At 43.3% G+C, this 17,243-nt stretch overlaps 1 long non-coding RNA gene across 1 annotated transcript; it reads left to right on the forward strand.

Moving 5' to 3' along the window:
* The first annotated feature begins 116 nt into the window (after nt 1-116).
* Nucleotides 117-9,688, forward strand: LOC123778640 (uncharacterized). The gene is made up of 3 exons (XR_006775972.2): nt 117-1,728; nt 7,127-7,183; nt 8,077-9,688. It is a non-coding gene; the product is annotated as an uncharacterized LOC123778640 (long non-coding RNA).
* Nucleotides 9,689-17,243: the final 7,555 nt, after the last annotated feature.

A 17,243-nucleotide genomic window follows, 5' to 3' on the forward strand; every position in this document is an offset into this window, starting at 1 on the left:
TACCGCCGCCCGGGCGCCCCGGGCCACAGCTGACAGCCTGGGAGGACCCGCCCCGCCACTCCCGAGAAACACTGCGCACGCCTGAGCCGGGCTGGCCTCCGGGCCGGGCTCCGGCGCCTACCCGCCGCTGCCCGAGGCATGCCGGGACTTGTAGTCCGCGGCCCCGCTGCCCCAGCCGCCGCGCGCCCCTGGACAGCGGCTGCAGCCGGGCCACGTGCACCCGCGGGTGGTTGCGCAGCTGCTCTCTCGCAGCGTCCGGGGCAGCACCGCTGACCCCGCAGAACAGGCCTACCCCGGCTCGTCGTGGTGCCCATCCCCCACTCGCGCCGTTCTCCCCACGCGGGAAGAGCGGCCACACTGCAGTTTGGAGCAGAAGATTCCAGGTTGGCTTTAGAGTCGACTCGGCTTGGGCCTGAGCTCAAAGTACCCACACCTGCCTTTTCAGCGTCTGCCTCGTTTGTGGAAACAGGAAACAGTCTGGCACCCCTTGAACTTCTTAGTTGAACTTGTGTTTTCTGAGGCCTTCTGGACGTGGCTGGACGGTACCTGAGCTTCAGGGTGGACACTTTCTAGTTAGTCGAGAGAGAGACCTGGACGCCGGCGGCATCTCCCTCCCCCACTTGCTTGGCAGGACGCGCCTCCTCGTTGTCTTTGCCCAGGGCACCTGGAGAGTTTGTGGTTCGGACACTAGAGACTATGCTTCTCCTTCCTGACAAGTAGAACATTATGTATTCATTCTGAGTGTCACTTTCCACCAGGCACCGTGCTAGACACGTGGGAAGAGGACAAAGTGGCTTAGGACAGTGGCTCTCAAACTCTGCTGCATAGAAGAGTCTCTGGAGCTTTTAAAAATCCCCAGGCCTCGGCACCATCCTGGATTATTAGAATTTCCCGGGACACAAACATCACAATTTTTTAAAGTTCGAGAGGTGATTGCCAAAGGCGGTAAAGATGAGCACCAAAAAGCCAAACCACTGAGTGGCGACTGGCTGAAGAAACAAATGCTCTGATCCGTAGAAAAATACTAAGCCTGTTAGTCCGATGTCCAGAGGATTAACAATTATTTTTGTTTTCATCTTTACATTGTAGGAAAGATTTCTCGATACTACTTATGCTAAGTACTTAAAGTAGTGGATGAGACGGATTTTCTCCATTCCTTCACTGATAGTTTGCTCTCACTTCTTTGCAGTAATGGGAAAACTTCTAGGCAGGGATAATGTGAAAGACGGACTTTTCAAGCTTTATTAGTTTTTTCTTGCTAGAAATTTTTTTAAAAGATTTTATTTATTTGAGAGAAAGAGTGAAAGAGCAAGAGAGTGGGGTGAGGGGGAGAGGGAGAAACAAACTCCCCGCTGAGCATGAAGCCTGCCATGGGACTTGATTCCAGGACCCTGGGATCATGACCTGAGCTGCAGGCAGAGGCTTAACTGACTGAGCCACCCAGGCACACAGAAAGTTTTTTTCTTAGAAAATGAGGTTGTCAAATTAAATAATGAATTTATGGACTGGGGGAGTATCCAGGCATTGCAAAGATTTATATCAAGTGATCCAGTTTTCACTTTTGCCTGAAAGTTTTCTACCTCGTCTGGAAACTCCTGTTCTTCCAGTGTGGCAAGGACACCTGCACGATAATGAGCTTCTGGCCATTCTGTGGACATACCCGACAAAGCATCATCACACGGTGTTTATTGATCACCCGATATGCACACCACATTGTGCCAGAACATAGTAAGTTACCGATTATTTTATGGATTGGTTACAAAGATTAAGACAAAAACTAAGTAGGTGAAACCCATGAACACAATATTGAGAGAATAAAGCAACTCAGAAGAGATGGCATGCACCTCGATTCCATTTCTGTTACTACAGAAATAAGCAAAATTAAATATATCAGTAGGTAGGGATACACACACGTGTAATAAAACTGCGACGGAGAACAATGGAAAGGTAAACAAAATGCAGGACTGTGTTTATGGTGGAGGGAAGGGTTGGTTATTCTTTGTAACTTTTGCATTTATTATAAACATGTTTTAATATATATATGTAATGAAAATCATGGGAGCGAGGAGAAGTGACAGTACGGAAGAGTGAGGAAAGCTGATTTTGAGGGAGCTGGTCTTCTGACCCGTATCTGGTCATCTAAGATGGCAGTGCTGACATTGTTGGCCTTCTGTGTGTCACTTCCCCAAGAGGGGGGAGCAGCCTGGAAGGCTGGAGTTAGCCACTCTCATTGTGCCAGGGCCAACCCTTCGAGGACCTGGAGAAGCCAGAGGGTGTATATGATTTGGTGCATGGGCACCATGTCTCTGACAACATGACTGGTTTACACGTGTATCATGATAAAGACTGGCTGTGCAGCCAGAAGAAAGCAGGCAGCACTTTGGACACTCAGCCCAGAAAACTCCTTAGCTAGGTCGCTGAGTTCAGGAAGTATACTTTCTATTTTCTGCATTACAGGAGGCAATGGCGTCAGTATTGCCAAACTTCCCTATGTAACTAGACTCTCCTTTCCTTTAGCTCCAGAGAACATTTTTCCCAGCTCTGTTAAGCCCTCCCCACCGACCTCCTATCCTCCTGGAGGCCTTTCTGACTTCCGACGGCTGCCAGGTCCCAAAGCCAATGCCGCACCCTATGTAGCAGCAACATTCCCCTTGTGGGTAGCAAAATCTGTTCTGGTTATCACCCGTTGCACAGCAAACTGCCCCCGAACTTAGATCTTAAAACAACCACATTCAGTTATTTAGCCCCAGAATCTGCAGCTTAGGCCAGGCTCGGGGAGGAAGGGTCTCTACGGCATGGGGATGGATGTTCAAACAGGGCTGGAGGATCCACTTCCAAGGTGGCTCGTTCACAGGGCTGGCTAGTTAGTGATGACTGCTGCCTGGGAGCTCAGCCTCAGCTGTGGGCTGCAGTCTTGCAGGCCCAAGTCTTCTCCGTGTGGGCCTCTCCAGAAGCAACGGGAAGCTGCCTGACCCATGGCAAAGTATCTGGGTTCCACCAGCAAGCATCGCAAGAGAAACAAAAGGGAAGTTGCTGGTTTCTTAAGATCTGAACCCCCCAAATTATCATAGCATTCTTCTGTCATGATCTTTTGGCCAAGAAATCACAGAGCCCAAATTCTAGGGGAAGGGATATATAATGAATTCTTATAATTAAGATAAGCCAGATTAAAAAACGTTATTAAAATCGTAAGAGAAAATACCATTTACAGTATTGTATGTATATTTATTTTAAAAATCCATGTATAAGTGGACCTGCTCTATACAAACCCATGAATTTTTTTCAATAAATACAGTACAGTACTATAAATGTATTTTCTCTTCCTTACGGTTTCCTTATAACATTTTCTTTTACTTTGTTGTCCGAATACAGTGTATAATACATATTTAATACAAAATATGTGTTAATTGACTGTTTATGCTATCAGGAAGCCTTCCAGTCAATAGTAGGCTATTAGTAGTTAAGTTTGGGGGGAGTCAAAAGTTGTATAAGGATTTTTAATTATGGGGGTGGTCAACACTCATAACACCTGCCTTGTTCAAGGGCCAACTGTGTATTTTCACATTACAAGTGAGGAAATTGAGGTACAGACTCAAAAAAGACTTTCTAAACTTCCCATGGGGAGTCAGGGCCAGGCTTTTTGGATTCCATATCGCATACTCATCCGATTATGCATTCATTCAGCGTATATTTACTGAGCACCTGCTATGTGTCAGTCACTGTGCTGGGTCCCAGGGTTTCAATACTGACAAGAAAGGCAGGGTCCCTTCCCTCTTTATTTTATTTTTGTAAAAGATTTTATTTATTTGAGAGAGAGAGACAGAGTGAGCATGAGCAGGGAGGAGGGGCAGAGGGAGAAGCAGACTCTCCACTGAGCAGGGAGCCTGGTTTAGGGCTCAATCCCAGGACCCTGAGATCATGACCTAAGCAGAAGGCAGACGCTTAAGACTGAGCCACCCAGGCGCCCTTGGGTCCCTTCCCTCTTAGATACTTAAATTTGGAAGGAGATAGAGGCCAATTAACAGATAAGTAACCAATGGTGTGATAAATGCTACTGGTTTACTATGGCAGCCCAGAAAACAAAACAAAACAAAAACCTGTCCCAGATTTTGAGTCTCTGGGAAGGCTTCCCAGATAAAGGAAGATCTCTATGGAAGCCGGAAGGAAAAGGTGGTGTCAGCAAGGTGAGGAGACAGGAGTGCATGAGTGAGCTCCTCTGGGCAGAGGAAACAGCATAGGCAAGAATTCAGAGACTAGAGAGAGAGGGACATGTGCAGAAACTAAAAGGAATTCACTGTGGATGGGGGAAGAATGAATCACCAGCCTGTGTCATAGGAAGAGTCCTCCAGATGAATTAATTCACAGGAGGAGAGCCAGGAGGCAGAAGCCAGGGAAGAGCCCGCTATGGTATTCTATATGAAAAGCAACAGTGGGTTAGACGAGGATGGAGACCAGTGTGATGGTGACAGTGATGGGGAGAAGTGGGCCAAGCCAAGACATACCTAGGAAACAGAAAAATGAGACTTACTACTTTCTTGAGTGGAGAGTGGAAGGCATCTAGGATGACTCGAGCTTTCAGTCTTGGGCAAATGAATGAATGTAATTTGCTGAAACGGGAAAAGAGGAATAGATCTGGAGAGAAAGATGATGAGCTCTGGGGAAGTTAAGTTTAAGGAGGGGTGCCTGGCTGGCTCAATCATTGTAGTGTGCAACTCTTGATCTTAGGGTTGTGAGTTCAAGCCCCACACTGGGTGTAGAGATTAGTTAAAAATAAAGTCTTTAAAACAAAAAGTTAAGTTTGAGGAATCCATTTGGTATTCAAGTTCAGATTTCAGGGAAGCATTGGATATGTTGGTCTGAGATAGACGTGTTTACAGTTCATCAGCACGTATGTGGAAAGTCTAGTGGTCAGTGCCTAGACCAATGCCAGGTACAGAGTGGACACTCAGTAAATGTTTGTTGAATGAAAGTAACTGAGATCACTCAGATGGGTCAAGGAACAAAGGAAGACAAACCAGGACAGGACTCTGAAATGTACTTAATAGTCAAGAGAAGGTCCAAAGAAGGGGAGCCTGAGAAGATAAGAAAGGAGCAGCAAGAAGGTCAAGTATGGTATTGCAGTTGCCAAAGGAAGATAGCATTTTGAGAGGAGGGATGGTCGTGGGGAGGGAGGTGGGTTTGAGAGTGGTCAAGTGAGATAAAGCTGGAGAAAGGAGGCTGCTGACAGAGCCCTTGAGTATGGTCGTGCAGGTAGTGTACTGCATAATGTCAGTGGGAATGATGTACTGTGAACTCTGCAGATGGGTATGCTTAACATGACTATTTTCTGACAGATGGAAGCAAGTGCCTTGAAGGAGGGGCACCTTTTTCCAGGTCACACAAAAGTATTTTATGGCCTAGCCACCACCCTGGTCATTGGTGACCCTGGTGAGACTAGTTTAACTTCAGTTTTTGCACAAAGTATAAACCCAGCTTGCAGTGGTGGAAGTATAAATGGAAGGCAAAGAAGTGGAGCTTGAGTGTACGTAGACAATGTTTTCTAGAAGTTCGGCTGACAACAAGATAAGGGATAGGGACACATGGGAGGAGAAAGGCAAAACTAAAGAGAAATGGGAAGAAATCTTAAGGTTTGGGAGTTCTGTTTTTGTTTAGTTTAGTTTTGTTTTATGTGTAAAGGCTAGAACAATTTATGTGGAAGAGGCTAGAACATGTTGTATACTCCTAGGAGACAGTGGAGCGGGAGAGGTTAAAAATAGAGAACAGAGAATGAGAGGGAGAGTAAGAAAGTGAGAAAGGAATTAGCCTTAACTTAGATGAGACTCTCTGAGGAGGGGACCATGAATGAATCAAAGGAGCCAGTCATGGGAAGATGGATAGAAAAGCATTGCAGAAAGAAGGAATAGCCAGTGCAAAGGCCCTGAGGCACTAAACAGCCTGTGTTTTTGAGGAACAGAAAACTATATAATATAGTAAACAAATGTGAGAGGAGAGAATTTCAATCATAAAATGCAGTCAGGCCAGGTTAAATTGTCCACAGTTTAAGAAAAAAAAAAAAAAAGGATTTTCCACTAACCAAATCTGGGTCAACACAAGCATCAAAATAAATAATAACAGTAATAGACTTAAACGCTTTGAATAAAATAAAATAAAAATTCGTGTATCTAGGATAGCCTAAAGAAATAAGCAAACAAATAAATAAGGCAGAAAGAAAAGCTCTTGTTTGCAGTAGAATGCCAACTAATATATAGAGAAGGAATGACAGTCCTACACAATCATCAGGGAATGCTAAAAATAGGGGTGAAAGTTTGATGAGGGACAGGATATTAGCCTCAAAGTCTCCACACAAATTATGTACAAAGGATAAAACAATAACCTTACGGCAGAGTAACTGACTGACGATACCTTAACCCAGTGACCAGAGTCAACATCCCCAGTGATGGGTCAAACTGACACATGTGTCTTCTTTAGCTGGAATGAGACATCATTCATTTAAGATAGGCTTGTTGAAAAAAAAATTTAGAAATAGCCCCCAGACTTTGGGATTTCATGGATTAAAAAATTTTTACTTCTTTTGAAGTCTGACAGAGAATTGCTAATTTTAAATTTTTTCCAAATAAGCCCATAAACTATTGTCGTGTACTATTCCCACTTCATTTCATTGTTTTAATGACCTTATTCCTATTATTTTAACTTAATCTATATATTTTTTGAAAAATTAATGAATTCACATGGTTCAAAATCCAGAAGGATTGGAAGAGTATGTAGTGAAATTCTCTCCCTGCCTTTTTCAGCAGCGCCCCAGCTCCCTCCCTTGAGAAAACCCTTGTTACCATGACTTGTGTATCCTTCCAAGAATCTTCCACAAATAGACAAACGTATTTTTCTTTCCCACCTTTTAATATTCTATACATTGTCCTGTTACTTGCTTTTCTACTTAACATTAGCTCATATTAAAAACGTCTGTCAAATTCAAACAATTGGACGTATGTAATGAAAACCTAAAATGAAAAATGGAAAGAATACATTTAGCTTTTTAGAAAACTCTCAAGTCTCTGTTTTTCTCATTACTTTGTGATGCTGAAAACTTTTTCACAGGTATTGGTTAAATTCATTCCTCTAATTTCAGGGCAGACTTCTGCTTGGGCCGCGTCCGGAGAAACGTTTTATCTGCTCTGTCCTCCCAGTACGTATGTCACCATTTTGCTTCCTAATTACACGATGTACAATCCCCAGCAGTGACATTTGTTCTTGGTACAACTGGCTTCAAATGAAAATGCCCATCTTCAATGTTGCTATTGAAAGTCTAATGAGAAATTACAGATTTTTGGCTGAGAGAAACAATGCCTCATTCTGGAAACTTATATGGGCTTTTATCTCACTTACCTGGGGAATAGAGATGTGATGGATGAAAGGCAGATTTGGCTGCTTGCAGGAACCAAATAGAGCCGCAGACACCGAGCAGTGGCAGGTGTCAATTGTAATCTGTTCCTATCAAGGTTTATTTAATTAACCGAGGGATCTGGGCACCAGGTTTCGTCTACCAACTGCATCTTTTCATGAGTCCCTTAAATTGGGAGAGTGTAAGGATCTGCTGTTTCTTTTAAAAATCACACCGCTATAACCTAGCTATAGTCTAGGAGCCAGTTCTTAGCCAAGCACTGAGTATTATTATTGATTATATCTGGGGTAGCAGCTAGCTTGGATCACTTGGAGAACTCGGGAGTTTTAAAGATGAATTTACCAAGGGGGTGCCTGGGTGGCTCAGTCGTTAGGCGTCTGCCTTTAGCTCAGGGCGTGATCCCGGTGTTCTGGGATCAAGCCCTGCATCAGGCTTCTCTGCTGGGAGCCTGCTTCTTTCCTCTCCCACTCACCCTGCTTGTGTTCCCTCTCTCGCTGGCTCTCTCTGTCAAATAAATAAAATCTTAAAAAAAAAAAAAAAGATGAATTTACCAAGATTTAGTATTATACCTTACCAGAGAAAAGCAGATATTTATTCCATTTCTATTCGATTGAAAATCAAATATCAACCTGCACTTGTTTCTAGATTTGAGTCTTGTTCATTTGCTTATTCAACAGATATTTCCTCCTCCCATGTGCCAGAGCTGAGGATACAATGTCAAATAAAAGAAACAAAGTTTACAGTCTAGAAGGGAGGTCAGATAAAGAAACAAGTATCTTCTGTGGAGTCCAAACCATCAGGTCTGGTAAGAGACAGGGAACTCTGGGAAGAGACGGGAGCCATGCCAACCTGGGCCCAGGGTGCCAGGTAAGACTTTCTGGAAGAAGGAAGATTGAGTACAAATTAAATAGGGGAACGTTTGAGGCAGAGTAAACAGCATACATATAGGCTTGAAGGCAAAAGAAAAACAGTCGTTGGTTCCTTTGAGGATCTGAAAATTCAGTAAACAGAGGACATACCAACAGGTAAAGACAGATGACGCCAACAGGTGGACAGGGGCTAGGTAATGGAAGGTTCTGTTACAGGGGTTTGGATTTTATTTTGGATGCAATGGGAGAATATTGAAGCACTTAGGCTAAGTGATGTGGTTGTATTTGTCTTTTAAAAGATCACTCCGGGGGCTTCTGGGTGGCTCAGTCTGTTCACCATCCAGTTCTTGATTTTGGCTCAAGTCATGATCTCAGTGAGATCAAGCCCCACATCCGGCTCTGCACACAGTGGGGAGTCTGCTTGAGATTCTTTCTCTCCCTCTGCCCCTCGCCCTGCCACCCCTACTCTCTTTCTAAAATGAATAAATAAATCTTTAAAATAAAATATCACTCTGATTGTAGCAAAGAGAATGTCCTTGAAGGGGCAAAACTGGAAACAAGAACAGTGAACACACAAGCTATTAGATGCAGGCAGCAGAGATGGAGAAAAGTGGTCCAGGTAAAGTAGGACCTACAGACCTGGCATTTAAAGAAATGCAGGGTCAGGGAGAGGGAAGAGTTAAGGGGACTTCCAGGTTTCTGACTCAGACAACTGGGTAGGTGTTAGTGGTGGGTGAGAAGTGTTCAGAGGCAGAAGTTGCTTTTTTTGGCAAAAGCAAAAATACCTCTCGTCTTTTCTAGATTTCCTCTTTTCTAGACTATGAAATCAGATATCAATCTTTGTGTTACATTTTATGCCAAATAGTATTCAAGATTGGCTGGAGTTTTCCATAAGCGACCTACAAGTATAAAAGATGTGGTTCAATTTGTAAGGATTGGCACTTTGGAACAATTTTTAAATTTCCAGTCATATATCACTTCCCAATGCAAGACTGAGGTGACTAAAGCTTAGCCCTCATAATATCACTTCATAAGATGCTTAACACGGTCACTCTCCGTGGTTTTTTTCTCTTATTTTAAAAAAATCAAAGTAATACATAGTCATAGTTTTAAAATACGTAGTCATAGTTTTAAAACTACTAAATGATGCTAAGTGGAAAGCAATCATCTTCCTGCCCAGATTCTACTTCCTAGAAATAACCACTTTCAGCTCTTTTGCTGTTTCATATGTTTACTTCCATATTTCTAACTAATGTACTTATGCTACTATTTCTTGTTTAATTAAAGTGTTTGAATAAGGGGCACCTGGGTGGCTCGGTCAGTTAAGCATCTGCTTTTGGCTCACCTGCATCAGGCTCCCTGCTCAGTGGGGAGGCTGCTTCTTCCTCTCCCTCTCCCTCTGCCCCCCTGCTCCGGCTCTCTCTCTCACTCTCTGTCTCAAATAAATAGATAAATAAATAAATAAATAAATAAATAAATAAATAAATAAATAAGTAAGTAAACAAAACTTTAAAAAAGATAAAGTACTTAAATAAGTAGTGCATTCGTATGGCTCCAGAACAAAACACAAAAAGAGATACAGTAAAGAGCACCTCTCCTACCCCTTTCTCCGATCCTTCCAGTCCCTACCTTACTCTGCTTCTCCTCAGGTGACCACGGTCATTAGTTTTCTGTGCATATCAGTACACAAGAAAAGAACAAGATATATTTACTTTCTCTGCCTTTTTCTTTTTTTCATACAAAAAGTGGAACAGTATCCTGTATCAGCCATGATCAAGTAGGACATGTTGCAGTAACAAACAATCCAGACGTCTAAGTGGCTTCCTTCTCACTCATGTTCGACGGCCGTCGTAGGTTATTTCACCTTGTCCTCACCCGGAGCTGCAAAAAAAAGATGACAGAGCCTCTGCCATCTGAGGCTTCATGCTTGCAATGTCAGGGGCGGGGAAGGTGACAAATTGCTCACTGGCCCCTAAAGCCTTCCTCCCAGAGGCGACACATATCATTTCTGCTCCCGGTCACTGACCGAAGCATGTCACGTGGACCTGGCAGCTTAGAGAGGGCAGGGGAGTGCAAACTTACCACCACTCAGGAGTCAGAGAGCCAGACGCGCTGGTGAACAGGCCTGATGATTACCTCGTATATGTACCGTTCTGCATATGGCTTTTTCAGCTAAGAAATATTTCATGAATCATGCCACTTGGGTAAACAGAGCATCTTTACTTTTTTTTTTCTTAAGCAGATGGACGTTCACATTATTTCCAATATTTCCTTTACAAACAAATGCTACAGTGACTATTCAGATGTTATCTTGCACACCTGTAAATGTTCCTCTAGGATAAATTTCCCTAAGTGGCATTGCTGGTTCACAGAGTGTACACCTTTGGGGGCCTGGGTGGCTCAGTCGGTTAAGCGTCCAACTCTTGATCTCAGCTCAGGTCATGATCTCAGCTCAGGGCATGATCTCAGAGTCGTGGGATTGAGCCCCGTGTGGAGCCCTGCTTCGGGCTCTCGCTCAGCAAGGAGTCTGCTCGAGATTCTCTCTCTCCCCCTTTCCCTTCCCCTCCCTCATTTTGTGCTCATTCTCTCTCTCTCTCTCAAATAAATAAAGTCTTAAAGAGTATACACCTTTGTAATTTTGATAGGCATGGCCAAATTGTCCTCCCCAGAGGTGGGGCCAGTTGACGGTCTTCCCCGCAACGTATGGCAGCCTCTGCCTCCCCACAGCTTTGCCAAGGATGTGTATTACCACACTTTGGGGATGTCACCTGTCTGATAGGCGAAAATATTCTCATTTTACTTTTATATAGCATTTCTCCTTTTATGAATGAGGTTTTCTGCTACTTCTTGATTTTTATAATTCAGATGTCTTATGATAATAAATGAGGATTTGCTTCATTAATATTATCCCCCCACCCCCCAAGCATGCCCAGCATCCTCCCCTGCCTCCTCTCTGTTCCATAGTTGCATCATGGTTTGGGGTCAATTTGGTGATTAGTTTGCCTTATTATGACATGTAAACACAATTAGCTAGAGCTTCAAAAGCGTATTATAATCATATTTCCTCTCATCTATTCTTCCCTCCACCCCTGGACTTAATAATTGCTTTGTTGTTGTTGTTTTTTTAAAGATTTTATTTATTTATTCAACAGAGATAGAGATAGCCAGCGAGAGAGGGAACACAAGCAGGGGGAGTGGGAGAGGAAGAAGCAGGCTCATAGAGGAGGAACCTGATGTGGGGCTCGATCTCATAACGCCGGGATCACGCCCTGAGCTGAAGGCAGACGCTTAACCGCTGTGCCACCCTGGCGCCCCTGTTGTTGTTGTTTTTTAACTCACATACTATTCTTACAGTTTTTCTCATTTGCTTCATTCGATCAAGTGTGTTCCTATCATTAGTTTTTCCCAAGTATCAAACATAATATATAATTTATTGATTCCATCTTTGTCCTGGCGATTCCTTTCCAAAGCCACGTGTCTTTTACACCATCCTGCCTGTTCTTGGATTCCATGTCCTCCTTTTTCTTGGATTACTTCTTATTTAAGTAAAGCACATCATTCAGTACCTCCCAGGAAATTCTGTTTTTCTCTCTTTAATGCCTTTGTTCTAACCTCACCTTTGATATTGAATTAGTGTGACATTTTTTTTAGATTTTTTAAAAAAATTTTAAGAAATCTTTACACCCAACATGGGGCTCAAACTCACAACCCTGAAATCAAGAGTAGCACGTTCCACTGACTGAGCCATCTAGGCACGCCTAGTGTGACATGCTTGAGTAAAGATCATTTTCCCTCCAAATTATGGAGACATTACTCTACTGGTTATTAGTATCCAGCGATGTAAAAAACTGGATTCAGTTCTGAATCTGTTTGGTAAAGAGGCTTCTGTTACCCTTCCAGTACCCATTCTCCTTTTTTCCTTTAGTGAAATGGTGTCTAACTTTCAACCTGGGGATTACACTTTCTAGCCTTCCTTGTGGTGCTTTCCAGACAGGGGACCAGGTTGTGGCCAGTAGAGTGTGAGTTAAAACTGTGTTTTCCATTTCAGGTTGTGACCTAGGAAGAATCAGTCCACTTTCACTTTCCCCTCTTCCCCATGGTGGGTGTAGACATGATGGAGGGAGGTGGGTGTAGGCATGATGAAGGGAGGTGGGGTGTAGACATGACAGAGGGAGGTAAACAAACTTTAACTTGAACTCAGAATTGGAAGCTGGATGTTGGGGATTCCTGAGCTGGCCTTCCAGCCCTCGACTCTACCTCTGAGCTATGATGTGAGTTAGCAATTCATTTCTACTTTGAGTATGCCATTCCATTTTTTATCTCTCTGTGTTAAACTCCCTTAGATTCTTCCCTAATACATTGTTCCTTTCTGTATGGCCTGTTTTTCACCCCCCATCCTGAGAGTTTTGGGATTCTCTTTTTATCCCCAGTGTCCTGAAATTTCCTGATTAAAACCCCGTCGTGGGCCTTTCTAAGTTCACTGGTGCAGTTTCAATCAGAATTATTGTGTTTCTCAGTTCTATAAAATTTTTTGTCTCATTTCTTCAAGAAGTTGTTCTTTCCCGTCTCATCTGTAGTTTCCTTCTGAAACTTCTCTCCCGTAGCACTTGTCATTCCTCACTTCTGTTTGCCTGCCCCACCCCCACTCTCTGGATTTTATCTTTCAGCTCCTCTTGGTGTTTTGTTTTGTTTCTGTGTTGTTTTCAACTTCTAAGAGTTCTTTCTCGTTATTCTTTTTAACCCTTTGAAGGTATTAAGTGTAGGGTGTTTTCCTTCGATTTGTTGTTGCTGTTTTTACTTCATGTTACTTGTGGTATCTCATGTCGGAAGCTTTTTCAAAAGTTCGATGATGTGTGCCATGTGTTCATATTTAAGAGTGAGGCAGCTCTAAGTGAATTGGCAGGGCTTGGCAGCCGAGGGTGACGGGGTGGCAAACAGGTTTTTTGGGGAGGCACTCCCAAATGTCAGTTTCCTGTTAACTTTTCTCCAGAGCACATTAATTTCTCAAGAGGAAAGGTCTATAGTTTCCTGGTGGGGGCGGAGCGGGGGTGGGGGAAGGGGAACACACACCTCACCCTCAAAGTTGGGGGAAGGAGGGAGATCATACCCACACTCCCAACTAGCTTTCATTTGTAAAGGTGTTACCCATTCACTTCAGTGAGTCAAGGATTATAGCATATGCATGTTCTAACAAGTGTGTGTTTGTTTATTCATTTAACTGATATTTATAAAGAGTCCTTCACTGTGTGTGTGTGTGAGAGAGAGAGAGAGAGAGAGAGATTGGGGGAGAGAGAGCGAAAGAGATACTAGGAAGACAAAATTGAGAAAAAGCACATTCTGGCCTTGGCTTGTAGCGGATGTGATCACAGTGCATGTCCAGGTAAGGACTTCTGTACTGAGGATGGCGTGGAGGCCCCAGGGCAGCGCTGGGCAGGGGGTTCATCTCTATTTCATGGGGAAGGGGAAGGAGTCAGGTGGCCACCGACTCTTTTCCTTTCTACTCATTTCACAGGTACAATTTCCCTTCCTGCTTCCCACCCCCAAAACAGATCTACCAATGATACACTAGAGACTTATATGCTTTGATAAAACCTTCGACATGCCAATGTCCTGAGAAAATGGGAGACTATCGGTCATTCCTAGCTTGGTATTAATTACCTAACCCAGGTAATCACTTACACTGAACCAAGCTATGGAATGTCAGATGGTAAGAAACAAAGATCTCTAGATGCCAATCGAAGAGAAAGCTGAATGTATCTGCTTGCCTGGAAAGAGTTATGTCATCTAGGTCGGAGTTCATTGGGTCTCAGAGCAAAAATCAAAAGGGCTGGATAGAGGGGCCTCTGAGTGGCTCAGTCAGTGAAGCATCTGACTCTTGATCTCAGCTCAGGTTTTGATCTCAGGGTGGTGAGTTCAAGCCCCACGTTGGGCTCTACACTGAGTGTGGTGCCTACTTTAAAAAAGAAAGAAAAGAAAGAAAAGAAAAGAAAAGAAAAGAAAAGAAGATAGAAAGAAAGGAAAGGCTAAATATAGAGCGAAAAAGGAGCAAGCAACAACCAAGGCAGTCTTGTGAGCTGGTCTCTGGGTGGTGCGCAAGGAAGATTGTAAGGTCCTCTCCGGGAAGGGTCGCTTTCCTTCCAGGCATCACGTCACTGAGTCTAGGAAGCTTGGATTCAAACGGATTCAGAAGGCTTCTGTACGATTGTGGAGGGCCCAGAAAAGGATTCAGCAGGCAGGATTTTTTGAAGATGATTGAAACTTAGCAGGGTTTTGTTGTTGGTTTGTTTAGTTTTTAAACAGGGACCAAGGGGCACCTGGGTGGCTCAGGTGTTAAGCGTCTGCCTTTGGCTCAGGTCAAGATCTTGGGGTCCTGGGATCAATTCCTGTGTCGGGCTCCCTGCTCAGAAGGGAGTCTGCTTCTCCCTCTGGCTCCACCCTTGCCCCCTGCTCTTGCTCTCTCTCTCTCTCTCTCTCTCAAATAAATAAATAAAATCTTTTTTTAAAAAAGTTGATTACCATTTAGATGAATCAAAAGGAACTCACGCAGTCTTTTTGGACAGGCTTATCCATTCAGACACCCTCTTTCTCTCTATATGGTCTCTTACTGTTGCCTTTCTCCTCCTTGGGTCTTGTTCTGTCTTCCTTTCCACATTCTCTCTCCCTACTTATTCCCAGGTTTTAATCCCCCCATGCCACCCAGGATCCACCTCTGTGGACATTTCCTAGCTCTACCCTTCCTCTATTACTATAGGGCCCAGATCCTTCACCTCTATTGTCTCTGAACTTCAGGAAATTGTACAAAATGTGGAACAAAACAATGATGAATATCTTCATATATAAAGATCTCTGATAACTTAGTAAAGAAAACTGAATATCCTAGCAGAAACGTGAGCACAGGACATGAAAAGATAATTTGCACATGCAGAAACACAAATGACCAGTAAACATGAAGGAATGTTTAGGATCAGAGGTAGTTCAAACATTGCAAGAGGCTCGATATCTTGTCTAGTAGTTGGCATAGATGTTAAATGTATATGGTATGCTAATACACAACATTCATGAAGATGGGGGGAAGGGACCTTGTTATACTCTGCAGGTAGGAATATAGAAGTGGCATAGTTTCCTAAGACAACAAATTGGCTTTATTCCACTCCTATCGAAACATCTTAAAGGTGGGCAAAGAGAGATAATAGTGTATTATACATATGTTTAATTATGCACATGAATAATAAATTAATATCAGTATAATACTTGAAAAACCTAAGTGTCCAACAATAGGTAAATTAGGTAGTTTTATACTGTATAACCATTAAAATGATGTTATGGGAAATAATGATATGAAAATAACCAATATATATTAAAAAGTTTACAAGATTATGTATGTATACATAGGTATGCATTGCCAAATGACAAAACAATTTAGTACTGAGTTTGATGTCCTGTATTCAGGGGAAAACAATTCATGGATTGGGAGAGTATAGCATTTCACAAGCAGTGGAGCTCTGTTCCTGAGGGATCTGAGCCAAGAGAAAGTTTTCTAGAACATTGGAAGAGGCAATGTGGAAATAGGGCATGGTAGGTTAGGAGACTGGGGATTTCCTTGTAAGGCTAGCAGGTCCTATTTTCTAGGGGAAGGTAAGCTAGCTAAAGCTGAGTCGGAGGATTGTGGTTGGTGTATATTGGGTTTCTTTGGTAGGTGTTTCCCGTAAGTGCAGGCTGACTTAGGTTTACATTTGTGATGGGGGCCGGGGCACTGGGATGGCCTCCATTTTGTGGGTCCTGGTGTGTAACTTGACTTTATCACTATACACGCATACACTCGTTCCTGCATGTTAATGGAAAAATAACCAAAAGATTGAATACCAAATTATTCAAAATATTTACGGTGGCTATATTTAGGTGATAGAGACTTTTAAAAATTTATTGATCTCTTTTAACTTTTCTATAATGAATAGGCATTATGTCCATAGCAAGTGAACAATAATGAAATATTTTCAAGTCAACTAGAATTCAAATTTCCCTCAGTTCAGGGGCGCCTGGGTGGTTCAGTTGGTTAAGCATCTGCCTTCGGCTCAAGTCATGATCCTGGGGTCCTAGGATCGAGTCCCGCATTGGGCTCTTTGCTCAGCAGGGAGCTTCCTGCTCCCCCTGCTTGTGTTCTCTCTCTCTCTCTGACAAATAAATATATATTAAAAAAATTTTCGCTCAGCTCATCTTGGGTGAAGAGTGAGGCAATTATAAGTGGAACGAGCTTTAAATGTGGCCCATTCAAAACTCATTTACATTTGAAGAGAGGTCCCCAGACCTTAACAAAAGGAAATTCTGAGCCTCTGCCATTTTAGATCCTGCTGTATGAGCCGGCTGCCTTCAGGCAGAGCTGATAACGATATAGGGCTGATGGTTTCTGGGTCGGTTAATTTCTGGAAGCGAGTTTGGGAGACTTTCCAGAGGCAGGACTAGGATTTGCGTGGAGAATTTGCAAGGGGAGAGCTGCGCAGAGATAGAACAGGTCCCAGCAGAAGGGAAGAGGTAGGGGTCTTAGCACAGGAGGTCTTAGAGCAGAGCCTGAATGACTGTCAGGGGAACGGCATGAAGATCAAATGCCCTGTGGCTATTTTTGTAATATCTAGATTCTGTGTTTCTGTTTATCAGTGCAGCTCCCCAGATAGCACCAACGCAACCAATGGAAAAGAGAAGGCTGAGGGAGCTCCTGGCTGGCTCAGTCCCAGGAGCATGCCACTATTGACCTCAGGGTCCTGAGTTCGAGAAGCACCCTGGGTATGGAGATGACTTGATTAAATAAATAGATAAACTTAAAAAAAAGATAATGCCAAGTTTATTGCTGACTGTGGTTAACAGAGAACAATACTGGCACAGAGCTTTGGCAGTGGCTGGAAGCAGGAGGGCAAGGTTGAAATTGGCTTAGAATTGGGAATTTGGCTTACCATGGGTCTTTCACTGCAGGAGGCATGATC

This window comes from Ursus americanus, chromosome 20, assembly GCF_024610735.1.
Source record: "Ursus americanus isolate L20-20 chromosome 20, mUrsAme1.1.p, whole genome shotgun sequence".
NCBI classification, from domain to species: domain Eukaryota; kingdom Metazoa; phylum Chordata; class Mammalia; order Carnivora; family Ursidae; genus Ursus; species Ursus americanus.